The sequence below is a fragment of the Apus apus genome, chromosome 5 (assembly GCF_020740795.1).
Source record: "Apus apus isolate bApuApu2 chromosome 5, bApuApu2.pri.cur, whole genome shotgun sequence".
Lineage (NCBI taxonomy): Eukaryota > Metazoa > Chordata > Aves > Apodiformes > Apodidae > Apus > Apus apus.
The window spans coordinates 31,575,733-31,588,439 of NC_067286.1; the positions used below are offsets into that span (position 1 = coordinate 31,575,733).

Sequence of the window (12,707 nt, forward strand, 5' to 3'; positions counted from 1 at the left end):
TTGTATAAACAAATTGCTTGACAGGCAAACATGAGAAACATTAAGAACTTTTCAATTGCACTGCTATTACATTTAATAACTTTTAGGTCTATTTAGGTCTATTTAAGACACATTTGTTTTTATTAGGTTTATCTGTTAATGCAGTGGTAATAATAAAAAAGTCACAGCTCAAGAACCAGCCAGCCTACACTATCAAGTTCAAAAGATACAGGGCTACTGCCCACAGAACAGGTATGAACAGTGTTTCCCATGAAAAACATGGACCAGTAAGAGAGTATATCATGCCAATCAACAGCCATACCACGTGGACCTTCCAGCTTTTTGGGTGCCAGGGCTCCCTTGGGCAGCAGCTGCAGCACACTGTTTGCAGGACTCAGCATTCCCTCGCCCAGCAGACCCAACGGCTGCTGGCTGCAGCGAGGACAGCTTTGTCAGCTTCTGCCACAGTCGGGCCAGGAGCTGCGGGACTTACCTCACACGCCAGCCGTGCCAGCCCACACCGCTCCTCGCCTCACTCTGCTGCTTCTGCCCAGAGTTTGAGACCGTGGCAGCCCGTCTTCTAGGCCTGTCAGAAATCAAGATGGTTACTCACGTGCAGAGGCAAAAGAACACTTTTTTGTGAGTACTATCATGCTCAGTCAGCAGACAGCTAAAACCTCTCAACATACAGCAGCAGGGAGGCCAAAAAAGCCTCTGAAGTTCAGCTGTGCAACTGCTGTTTACAGCAGAAATCACACAGCCTCAATAATTCAGGTGAGTCAAATGAGTTTAAGAGATAGATATATAGGATACACCACAGCAGATTACTTCTGATAATATATTTTAGCCCTTTCAGGCCTAAAAAAGTGAATGCTCCTTAAAATAAGCATGACCTAAGCTTCAGAAGCTGAACAGGCTCATTTATATAAAAGAAATAATGCAGCAGTCTTATGAAGAAGAAATACTTAAATTTTAATTCTTACCAACCTCTCTGTGAAAAACACATTTTGCATGCTCTATTAGCAGAAATCTTCCTCAATCAGTATCTCAAGAATGAGCTCCTTTAATCAGTTAAAAGTGATGGCACAGGTCAAGCAGAACCACTGCACAAGAAGCTTTCTTTAGTCTCAACAAATCTGACATTCCACTGCAGTATAGAAGCTTTTTTTCTCAGTTACTCGTGTAAACGACTTTCTTATGTTACAGTGCTTTTTGTTTCAAATATACACTACCACTTACACATCGGCATTGTTTAATTTCTGTTTTTTAGAACAAACAAAAAATAGACATGGGGGGGAAATAAAGTTTCAGCTGGGGTGGCCGCAGATGTACTGGGGAGAGGGGACATCAGCACAAACCGATCAGAGTAGGCTTCAATTAGCTTATTGCTATAAATGACATCTACATAGAAAAACGTAACGACTTCTGTCAAGGTAATTTAAGCATATTTTAAATTCAGTAACATAGTATTTAACTTTTGTTTATATTTTGCCATTAAAGTTCCGTTTAATGCCTTTTGAACCCTTATGAGCAATTCCTAGTGCTGACAAAACCTAAGTTCTACTTGAGGTGAAGAGCACGGCAGAGGGCAGCCTCTCCACCAATTAATGAAAATCTGAAAAAGTAAACACGCTCAGTTTCAAAGTAGCCCACAGAAACAACCACGACTATAGCTCATTAAATGCTCTGACACCCACATTACCCAAACCAGCACACAGATTTACTACCCTGGCATCCCGCTTTGACTTAAATTAATAGTCTACAGCCATGCATACATGTGAATACCCAGCTCTAATAAAGTCTTGAGGCATCAACAATCCCTGTGAGAAGAAACATTTATTTTATATATAGATATGACACGGGGTAACAGATGTGGTGTAAGGGCTGCAATGAAAAAATGCAGGTTTTATATTCCCTGTGAATAAAAAAAGAGGGAAAAAAAAAAAAAAGAACTTAATTCAGTAGTTATTCCAAACGTTTAGAAACCTTCAAGCATAACAAATGAAGAGTAAAGAAATTCCTAGAATTCCAGAGATTGTTAACAGATCTCACAGGACAGCCAGAAGCATGATAACAAGACAGTCATTTCTTATCACCTATTCACAGACAGTTAAGACTGCAAATTTCATTGTCTGAAAAGTAAACATGCCTGTCCTTTTTAAACAGTGCTCATTCTCTGTGATTTAAAAAATACTTCTGCTATTTTAGTTCTCTAATAAGATTACACCAACCCCCTTCACATTGCATCCTTTTTGTCTTCGGCTCTTGCACCCTGTTCTCACTTTAATCTCTGTCTTTTTTAGCATGTTATTTTTAATGTCAATGTTTAACACTGCTTAACTATGTAAAACACAGCATTAATAGTAAATGTTCATGAGTACTAATATGTAAATGACACTTCCACTTGAGAGAGGTGATTCAACCAAAACTATACTCATTCCAAATTTAACAATTTACAATATTCCGTAATTTACACCTCATCTCACATTAAATTCATACAAAGCAGCATTAGCTCAGTGCTCCACAGCAAGTTGCTTTTAAATCATAATTACACTATTCTGGGGAAAGAGAAATTTCTTTCTTACTTACACTTTAATTTCCAATACGTAGTGAATCTGATAAACATATTTAGAAACATAATCTAAAAATAAAAAGGGGAAGACAGATATTTCTTGCAGACTTCAACCCCAAAATGCTGAAGCATTAGCTATGTAACTGAACATCTTCAAAGTGGTCAGATACAGGGGACCAAGAATGTCTTTCAGCTTTGTATGATTGCACCACAGGCTTTGCAAGTTCAAAAAGCAGTGTCTCACAGCATTAGGTAATAAAGATACATGTGCTAGCTTCTTCTATGTGGCCTTCACCCTTATGTTTTCTTTGCTGCAATATTATCTGAACAGGTGAGAGCAAAGGAATTTTGTTAGTTTTGTTTGGTTGATTTGTTGTTGTTGTTGTTGTGTTTTTTGTTTGTTGTGGGGGTTTTGTTGGTTGTGTTGTTTTTTTTAAATTATTAGTTCTTTTGTTGTTCCAAAAGAATAACACTGTCACTATAATACTCACAGGTTGCACGGGGGAGGAAGGGAAAGGGACAAGGATCTCTTTTCTGACCACAAAAATAAGTCAAGACTTCTGAAGACTGATGTTTTGAAATACAGAACATAAAACTCTAAATTGTACAAAGTGCAGATTATCTCTATACTTCACAGAAATCACAGTCACACACTGTGGACTCAGAACAAGCACATTTCATTTGAGCTGTTCTCTAGTTATTTATGGGGGAGAGGAAAAAAAATCCCAAAAGAACATGCAAAATATTGCAGCTATTCAGGTCTCTGATGTCCTAAGTTTTCCTTCCTAAACTCATCCAAAATCATGGTGACTGTTCCACTGAGAAAATCCCTAAAAAAACTTCATAAATTTCAGAAGTTTCCTTCCGAAGGATTTTCTCTTCATGGGCATAATTACCTGAATTTTTATCCAAGTAACACCTTCAATACTTGATTTTTCTGAAGGACTCTGTAAGTAAGGCATACCAGCCATGCAGTGTATGTAATGTAAGTTTTTTCTACCATACCCAATTCAATGTTACTACTATGCCAAGATGACAGAATCACAGAATGCCAGAAGACAGAAGCCCCTATAATTCACAAAGAAGCCATACTCAATCAGGATAAATGCAATGGATAGTTATGGTGAATATGTCCCCCCAAGTAGTAACTGTTGACAGTCCGAGTTTGCAAAGAAGGATTATGCTCAGGTGAACTCGTGTCCAATCTGCTGGAATGTTTCTCACTCCTAAGTTAGAAGTAGCAAAGTCAGAACAAAAAATTTTGCATACTGATACAACTACTCAGATTTTGCAAAGTGCTGTAGGTTCTTTAGATTCTATCAGTCACATTACTTAATATTTGCAGAACATCTCAGTAACTTCTTCAGGGAAATCCATAATTCATTTTCATGCACAGCTAAGTTCCCAAGTGCTAGCACAGAAAAAAGCTGACTATGCTTTCAAGTATGCCCTAATTTTGAATCCTTCCAAACAGAGATCCCATAGTTCACGAATGTATGACAAGAACCAGAAAACAGACTGTCAGTATGATTTCTGACTGTTAAGCTAGGCTAGTTTGCTGGTGCCGGAGACTGTAGTCTCATAACACTCTCTCTTGACTGCTCCCTTACCCTCTCCACTTTTGAGCTGTAGTTAATACTTTCTCTGATAGCTTTGAAGCTAGTCAAATCTCTCTGTGAGTCACCTTAACTCAACAAGACTATAGAACATTACATTTGTTTTTTTGTCTGTTTGGGGTTTGTTGTTTGTTTTGTTTTTGTTTTATTTTTTTTCTGTTTTGTTTTTTTAAAGCAACATGCTTAAACAGCTCACAATCCAAAAGGTTACAGGACTGGCACAAAGGGCAGGAGTGAGTGGTTGAGACCAGGGAGGTAAAGACACCATGACAGACAAGCAGAAACTCCCTCCACTGGCAGCAGAGCCAACTCCAATGGAACCTCATCTCAAGGAACCATACTCTGTGAATTTATCCACTTCCCTTGTTAAAAAAAAAATTATATAAAAAAAAATCTCAGCAGCTACTGATTTTGAAAGAGTTTTTAATCCTAAATTACCCAAGCAAAACCCACAAAAAAAGGAAACCAAGCAAAAACCACACAAAAAAAAAGGAAACCAACCAAAACACAAAAAAGCAACCACACACCTACAACCACTTGCATCTCCTCCTGATGATGCAAACAGGACAGTTAAATAACCTATTGATTTCTCTTAAAAAGCAGAACCCGAGACATTGTGGGTGTAAAGGACCACAAAAACTGCATTCATGTTTGAGTCTATTTCCCCCCCCCCAAAAAAAAAAAGGTAAATTAAACACCCATGTCTTGAGAGCATTATTAAAGGAGGTCCTACAAAAAAGTCTGAACATACCTCCACATTCACTACTTTAAGATACTTGAGTAGTATTCTCAACTTATTATCTTTGTGTAAATAGTATAAACACACTAGATGAGAATCCACTATTCCAACAAAAGCTTTTTATTTTACAGTAGACAGCAATAACAGGTAAGTCTTAATTTTCTGAGTGCTTAAGGGCATAAACCAGTACACCTACTGGTTAAACACTAATAGAAACAAAAGTACTACTACCTCAGGCATATATAAAATGGAATTAACATATTGGTAACCACTTGGAAATGGATGAACATTACAAACCACCTTTACTTCAAACCTTCTCAATATTTATCCCAAAGATGTATCAAACTTAGGGAACAATGCTAACTATGACTAAAGGACTCATACTAATTCCTTGTTCATACTAGCAGGCAAGAGTGATGAACATACTTGCATCATCTAGTAACTTAAAACATAGGTCATAAGAAAAAACTGTAGAAAACTACTTTATATAAAGTATCACCCAAATTTCACTACAGAATATGAAAATCAAGTGCTCTGTAAATAACCTGCATTATTAGACTTCATCATGAAAATGCAAGGGAAAACTTCACAAAGGCCATGAAGACATAACTTTAGAGACCTGTACCTTAAAGAAACAAATTCTCTCTCTCCTATTAAATGTAAGTGGACTCTGGGACCTCATGTTAGCAATCAGTTACACAAATTAAGATAAAACCCTGACAGGAACATATTGACACTGTGGCTGCAGAGCTCCTTCACAGTTCTACTCTTCTGCTGAATCAAAGAGAGCACATTCAGGTCCTGAAACCTTATCAAAGCAGATGTTCTTTTTATTAAGAAAACATTCAAAATTATAAATTCACAGGAATGTAAGACTCTCTTCTATATGAAGAGAGGAAAACTTATTTTGTAAGTAGTTGTGTAGTAATTCTGTCCAGAAAACCATGTCATCACTTACACTGTTTAAGATATTACACATCACTATACAAGTCAGGGAAAAACACTGGTAAGCTAAGTGATTTAAATCCCTGCACAGAACTGTTAAATCATGCTAAGGAATGAAGATTTAACTCCTAGAAAGAGTTCAGCAGAAACCTCTCTTTGCCTAAGATCAAGGAGTGAATCTCCCACTGCAATGGACTTCCATTACAGCATTTGAACTTAAGTATTTCCTCTCAATTCTTACACTAATCAAGTTGAAGATAACTCTTCAAACAGCAGTGCTAAAAACTTTAAAAAAATAATTTTCCTTCTTTGGTAGCATCTTTAAAGCCTTCTTCCCCCTCATAATTTAAGAGCTGAAGAAAGCTGAATACAGAATATTTGCTTCTTATACAAAAAAATTCCAATCATCATGAATATTCTGTGCCAGTGAAGTGGATAACAAGTGAAAGGTTATGTTAATCTATACTTTACCCTCGCTTGTATTTACAAGTACATAACTACTCTTAGTAAAAAAAAAAAACAAGACAAACCAAACAAAAAAGCCCACAAAAAACAACACAAATTTTGTCCCATCATCAGAACTTTATGAAATGTCTGACAACTAAAACTAGTTTCATAGGCTCACTACTAGCATTCACTGCAATAAAGAAAATCATAATAGCAAGAGAAAACAGATATCACAATCCAGGAACAACCAGTCTTCCTAGTTTTCCGTAGAAGTTCAAAATTCACCAAGTTGTTCCACTTAACCTTTCATGAGTATTTTTTACTGTTTTAACACCTGAAACCAGTTTCTCAACCAAGAAGTAGAATATGATATTTGCACATCACTTCTACCTGAAATGAGTGTGTATAAAAACTAAGTTAAATCAAAATCTAACAGGTGTCAGATAATGAAACTCCTCTACCACAGACAAAGTCTTCCTCCTGGTGCTGATGTCAGCTGATGTCCTACTGTAAAGATGTAAGAAATTCAGATATTCATAATGTGAAAATGAGAAGAGGGAAAGAACACCTTCAACTGATGAATGCAGAATATCTTTGCATTTCACCACCCACTGAATTAAACTGTATAGGTATATACAAAAGGGCACTGAATATTAAGAATACCTTCAAAAGAGTTATTGAGCAATACTTAGAAAAATCAATCACACACCCAACCCCTTAAACAAATGCCTTCAGATTAAGGTTGTAGAAGCTCTACATACCAGAGATGCAAACATGTTTATATGCACTACACCAACATAGCTGATAAATCTCTTTAAAGAAAACATGACAAAACTTTTTTGTCCCACGTACTCTGGGGGCAATTCAGTTATCAGGTACTTCTGAATCAGAAAGTAAGAACTCTGTGTTCCAACATAACCTTGAAGACAAACTGCAAACAGTGTCATTTATAGCCACTTAAGGTAGCAGCTTCTTCACTAATCATTTAGTTTCATTCCAAAAGAATCATAGTATTGACTCCTTTGGAACAAACTTATTAGAAGACTGAGCTTCATAAGAACACAGTGATGTCTTCCAACTGAAGGCAAACTGCTATTACATTCAAAGCCCCAGAGGCAAATTTCCCATAATTAAGCTTATCTAAGAATGTAAGCTGCATATTTGGCAGTTTAACATTGTCGGGTTAAAGAATAAAGCTTTCAGTAAATTAGCCTTTAACAAGTTTTACTATACTAATCCTTTGAATAAAAAGAACCACAACACTCTGGGCATAAGGTACTTCTTTTTCAAATTCACATTTACATAATTGTAAAAATGTGAACTTTTGAGTGCAAGTATTTCTTTGTAAATTCTTAAGCAAAAGTATGATCCTGGATGCCACCCTCTCATGCAGAGTCTACAAGGACAGGTGTTTTCCTCTAGAGGTGGAGAAAAATCAGTAATCTAACACCAGTCTTATGTACAAGACTGGACTGGTAACACTCAACAATACTGAAGCATTCCAGAAAACAGTGTTACAATTACGAAGTCTCTACAAGCGAAACCGATTACTAAAGTCTGCCACAAATACTGACATTCAACATCAATGATGCAGTCAGGACAGCTTGAAATATTCTCAGCGCTTTTGCCCCAAAACTGGCAGCCTTGCCCTGTTGCAAAGGCAGACGTCACAACTACATTTGCTGCTCCACAGACCACCACCAGAAGTTGCTTTCAGTGTGAATGCTGGAGAGGACAGATCGTGTTTTCCCAGAGAAAAGCCAGAGAAGGGAATGAAAAAGCAGGGGAAGAAAAAAGGGAGAGCCTAGAACTAAATGATATGAAGAGAAGGTTATAATTTGAGAAACCAGAGTAATTTTTCATTCAAGCAATATTCAAAGAATAGCAAAGTCAAATTACTCTAAATTCCCTGCTTGATTTCAGTGTCAAAGGGCAAGGCTAAGGTGACATAACAGACAGCAAGAGCACTAACTAGATGTGGGGCTCCATGCCAATTTCAGCAGCTCTATATGCTGCTCAGGAAGCTGCCACTGTCTTTACATGAAGTTCTTCAGATCCAAGTCCTCAGCCATGGTAATGGTAATTGTAAAGAATGAAAGTTGTGGTCCACTGGAAGAGTGGACGTTTTTTCTGTATGACAGGGGAGTGGAAAGAAAAAATTTTCTCTGATTTAGGTATAAGAAATGTAATGAAAATTAAACTGAAACTGTCACGTGCTTAGAAAGTATAAATCTACTCTGGTGTAATTAGGTTGAAAGCAACACGAAAAAGCAGGAAATCTTGCAAACAAAACTCCAAATATCACTGTGTTACACCAGAGCTGTAACAACAGCACAACACTCATGTCTTTGCTGCAGTCACCCTAAGAGACAGTCAGGTTTAGAGAGGAGGTTTCAGTTGAGAAACTTCATTCAGACCCTAACCATATACATCTCTAGCATCTGACAGGCAGTAAGAACTCGAGTTACTCTATGTCCAACCTTCCTCACTGTCAAATGGAACACACTTGATCCTTTTGCCTAGAAATTTGAGGAGACTTAAACAGCTGAAACGAAAAAGTGGTTTTCCTGAGCATACTTTTTCAAGAGTTCACACTGACACATGCTCACAATACACTGGAGCAGCACAGCTGAAAAACTTCAGGATGCAACAATACGCACCATATCCATGTCTCAACAATCTCAAGTTACAGCCTCTACTTCTTCCTATCAGTCTTCCCTCTTGAACTTAGGACATGGATCGGCAAGATGCAAACATCCTTTACCTTATTGCAATTCCTTTTCCTCACTTATTTTACGCTGGCTTTGGCATCACTAGAGCTCCCCATGAGCCATCTTAGTGGAATGAAATGGCAGGAAACAAACCCAGGAGAACAGTATCTCCCATTCTCAGTAGCAAAAAGCTCTAATGTGAGATTATCTGGACACAAAAGAGTAGTCTCTTTTCAATCAGAATGATTGCAATTTTGATGTTACAGATTTTTAAAAGCTAAACTGTTACCAACCCTTAACTGAGTATAGGACAGCGCATTTATACCTAAAAATCAGATAAAATGTGCACAATTCCATGTGCTCATTATTTTTAAGTGAAAGAACAAATAAAATCCAAACCCACTCCAGAACAGTACCGCGTGATCAGCAACAAATGATTAAGGAACAGAGGAGTACACAAAGATAACATGAGAGAAATTAAGAGACATGCTTAACCAGCATGTCAGATAAAAGTCAAGACGGCAGTGAATGCTTTCTGCTTTCTCAATTTCAGAAGAATTTCACAAACATGGATTTAGGACTAGGATTAGGGTTTTTGGGCGTCATTTAAAAATGGGAGCTTCTAGCCTCTGGTAAGAATAAGAATTATAAAACCAATTAGAATGCAATCCAATAATGTCACACAATGGCAGTAACACTACTATTTAAGCAGTATTTTCTTGATGTCTTCCTCAACTGTTGCAGACTATTTAAAACTCATTAGTGTCAGTGGCATATTTTTAAAGGTACTAGGTCACACTATGAGGAAAATACTTGAATCTTTCTTCTAAAACTGAAACTAGGTTAGTCTTTACCAAAATAAATCAATTAACATAATTTCTAGAAGTTAAGGACCTTCAGCTTTCTCTTATGCAAAGAAAAGAATTAACATCTTCACCCAGAATAGGTTTTGCTCATTTTCTCAGAAGAACTAGAAGGGTCTAGAGATCAGTAGTGTAAATTAAAGCCACAACAAAGTTTACACATGAAACAAAGGAAATACCCAAAAGGATGTTCAGATAAGGACCAACTTACGGAAGTTAAATAATGTATTTTTAATTGCAAGAACAACAGGTTATTCAACAAAAGACTGAGCAAAAAACCTGGTTTGCTTACAAAATAAATACTTACAAAAGTAATTACTTTAAGATTCTATTAAAGACAGTGTACAAAAGGATCCAAACAGCTGTGTAAACTGAAAAGGACATCCAAATACAAGGACATAATTTTAGTCAAGCATCACACAGGCACAGCAGCTAAACAGTATTGTTTGGGCAATGCTGTTGGCTCCCTCCATTCCCTAATTCAAAGGGAGGGGTGTCAGGACCTCAGTCTCACTTTTTTTCCAACCAGTAATTTTTTTCCACCACATAATATATGTATGTACATATATGTGTAATCAACATTACCACAGGTCAATTAAAATTAGTTTTCCAGCACAATTTTCAAAGTACCACTCAGTATAGTGGCTGAAACAAAACACATTTTAAACCTGCAATAAAAGTATTGTAGTCAACATTCCAGGGAGAAGGAAGAGACTGGAAAACTTTGCATAATGGCAAAGCCTGCTGATACAACTTCACAGGACAAGACAGAGACAAAAAAAAGTGACACTCTGAAGTCCCTGGGCTCAGCATGACTGGCAATGAACTGAAATTAATAAACCATGCTGAAGGTAATATCTGTCTGTGCTATGTTAACCAGGCTCTTCAGCAGAGCCTTGATGAATTATTAGCTCAGACACCTGCATTTTAATAATAGGTAAAGAGAACACTCAAACAACAGATTTCTCCCTTCCTGATGCTCCAGTGGATCCCGTAGTACGGCTCTGCAGGGTCCTGGCCAGGCAGCAGGCTACTTTCTGGGTACCAACCTCAAATTCTTTTCCTTACTAGAACATGCTACACTTGTTCCTACACATACCATATAGTCTAATTATGAAGCCATTTAATACAGTCTTTCAGGCAAAGTTGGGTAGACTGAAAATATTATTAATACAGAATTTTAACCAGAAAATGAAATGTCGCATTCTAGGCCACTAAAAGCAGCTTTGGAAATATTTTAATTGTCACAGTAAGAAAATTCAGAAAGTAAGAGCAGATGCTGCAGCTTCTACTTGTCAGATGTACAAAAGCAAGTCTTTATGGCTTAGAAGCCCAATGGGTTAGCACAACAGGTTAGCCCAACTTCTAACCCAGCAGATACACCATGAACAGTACTAGTACCTTACTTAAAAGCAGCTCCACGGATCATTGTACTACTGCCTCACAGACAGGTTTTTTCATTATCAGCTCTGCACCATCCCTCTTCTGCTCCTTTTTCAGCATCCCTCTGAGCACTTGCTACATGTACTCTGTGTGATATTAGGAAAAAAAACGAGGTTCCAAGATTATGCTCTTTAATTTTGCTGAGTGAGAATATAGGTTCTTTCCCTAAGGAAGCATTTAATACTGAGATTTTTTCAGTAGGGAAGAAAAAACCAACCAAACAAAAAAGTTACGTTTCCTGAATAAGTTGCATAATTACTTTACCATTTTACACTACAGTGACTTTAGCATTTTGTTTGGAACCTGAGCATCTGAAACAACAGTCACTTTTTCAAATAATGTCAGAAAAATACTCAACTCCTGAACAAGAGCTTCAACACTGTTCACAGGTCAATTACTCAGAGCAATCAACTGGCAATTCTGGTCACTAGGTTTCATCTTTAGTGTCAGAACTGTGTTAGTGAGGCAAATCAAAGCAGGTATATCTGATTTCTCTAAGCCTTGATGGAGTTTCTAAGTTTTATAATTACTTTTTACCATCAGCTACTTAAACAATTTTTGTGATGCAGACTATCTATTGTCTATTATGTCTGTTCTGTTTCTTCAAACTGAATTATTACAATGCAATTTAGATCAGGTTATACCTTAAATCCATTTGAAAATTTGAAAACAATCAATGCAGTAGCCATTAGAGACTGTCAGTGGAAACAACAGATGCATCACCTAAAGAACCCAAATACTCACAAAAATGCATACAATTTTCCAAGTCAAGACTACAATCTTTGCTTTAAAGCTACAGAAATCTGCAACTTTTGGAATCAAAGCAATCACTTTGTCCTTCTAACATACCTCTTTACCAGAGACACTCCGTTAAATAAAACTGTTTTATCCCACTCAAATACAAGGAAGCGTTTAAGAGATGATGAAGTTCTTTGACCCCTAGAGACACAAATCATCTCAGCAATGCAGGCAGAGAATTTTGTTCCAGAATGACCAAAGGCTACAATGCCTGCAATAACAAAATTTATTTTTGCAAAGGAGAAATAACATAGTATAACTAGGAAGGTACAGGTATCCCACAGATGGTCAGACTTCATCCACCACTTGAAGGAGTTTTGGAATTTGAACCAAAATCTTCACATGCCCTTTTCCAATTGATCAGTCAAGTCAGTTGGAAGACACTTACCTACTTGGGATGTATTTTCAACATGAAGCCAGCTGACATTCTATTTTAGAAAATAAAACTATTTACTTCAGATTTATCTAGAGAAGAACATCCAACTGAATCAGCATTCATAACCTTTTAATAAATGTAGAATTAATGAAGAACTAAAAGATATATAACTATTTTCAGATATTTAGTCAACATTCACACATTAAAAATATGCTGAG

The 12,707-nt window shown here is 37.0% G+C and overlaps 1 protein-coding gene across 3 annotated transcripts in view; it reads right to left on the minus strand.

Moving 5' to 3' along the window:
- Positions 1–12,707, minus strand: part of PALS1 (protein associated with LIN7 1, MAGUK p55 family member) — a 56,991-nt gene that overhangs the window by 35,172 nt on the left and 9,112 nt on the right. For 2 of the 3 annotated variants that reach the window (XM_051620851.1, XM_051620853.1), the window contains one exon: positions 473–565. The gene's annotated coding sequence lies outside the window, so the exon portion shown is untranslated. Of the gene's footprint in view, positions 1–472; positions 566–11,273; positions 11,356–12,707 lie in introns of those variants that run through there. The other variant, XM_051620854.1, reaches the window with a different exon arrangement.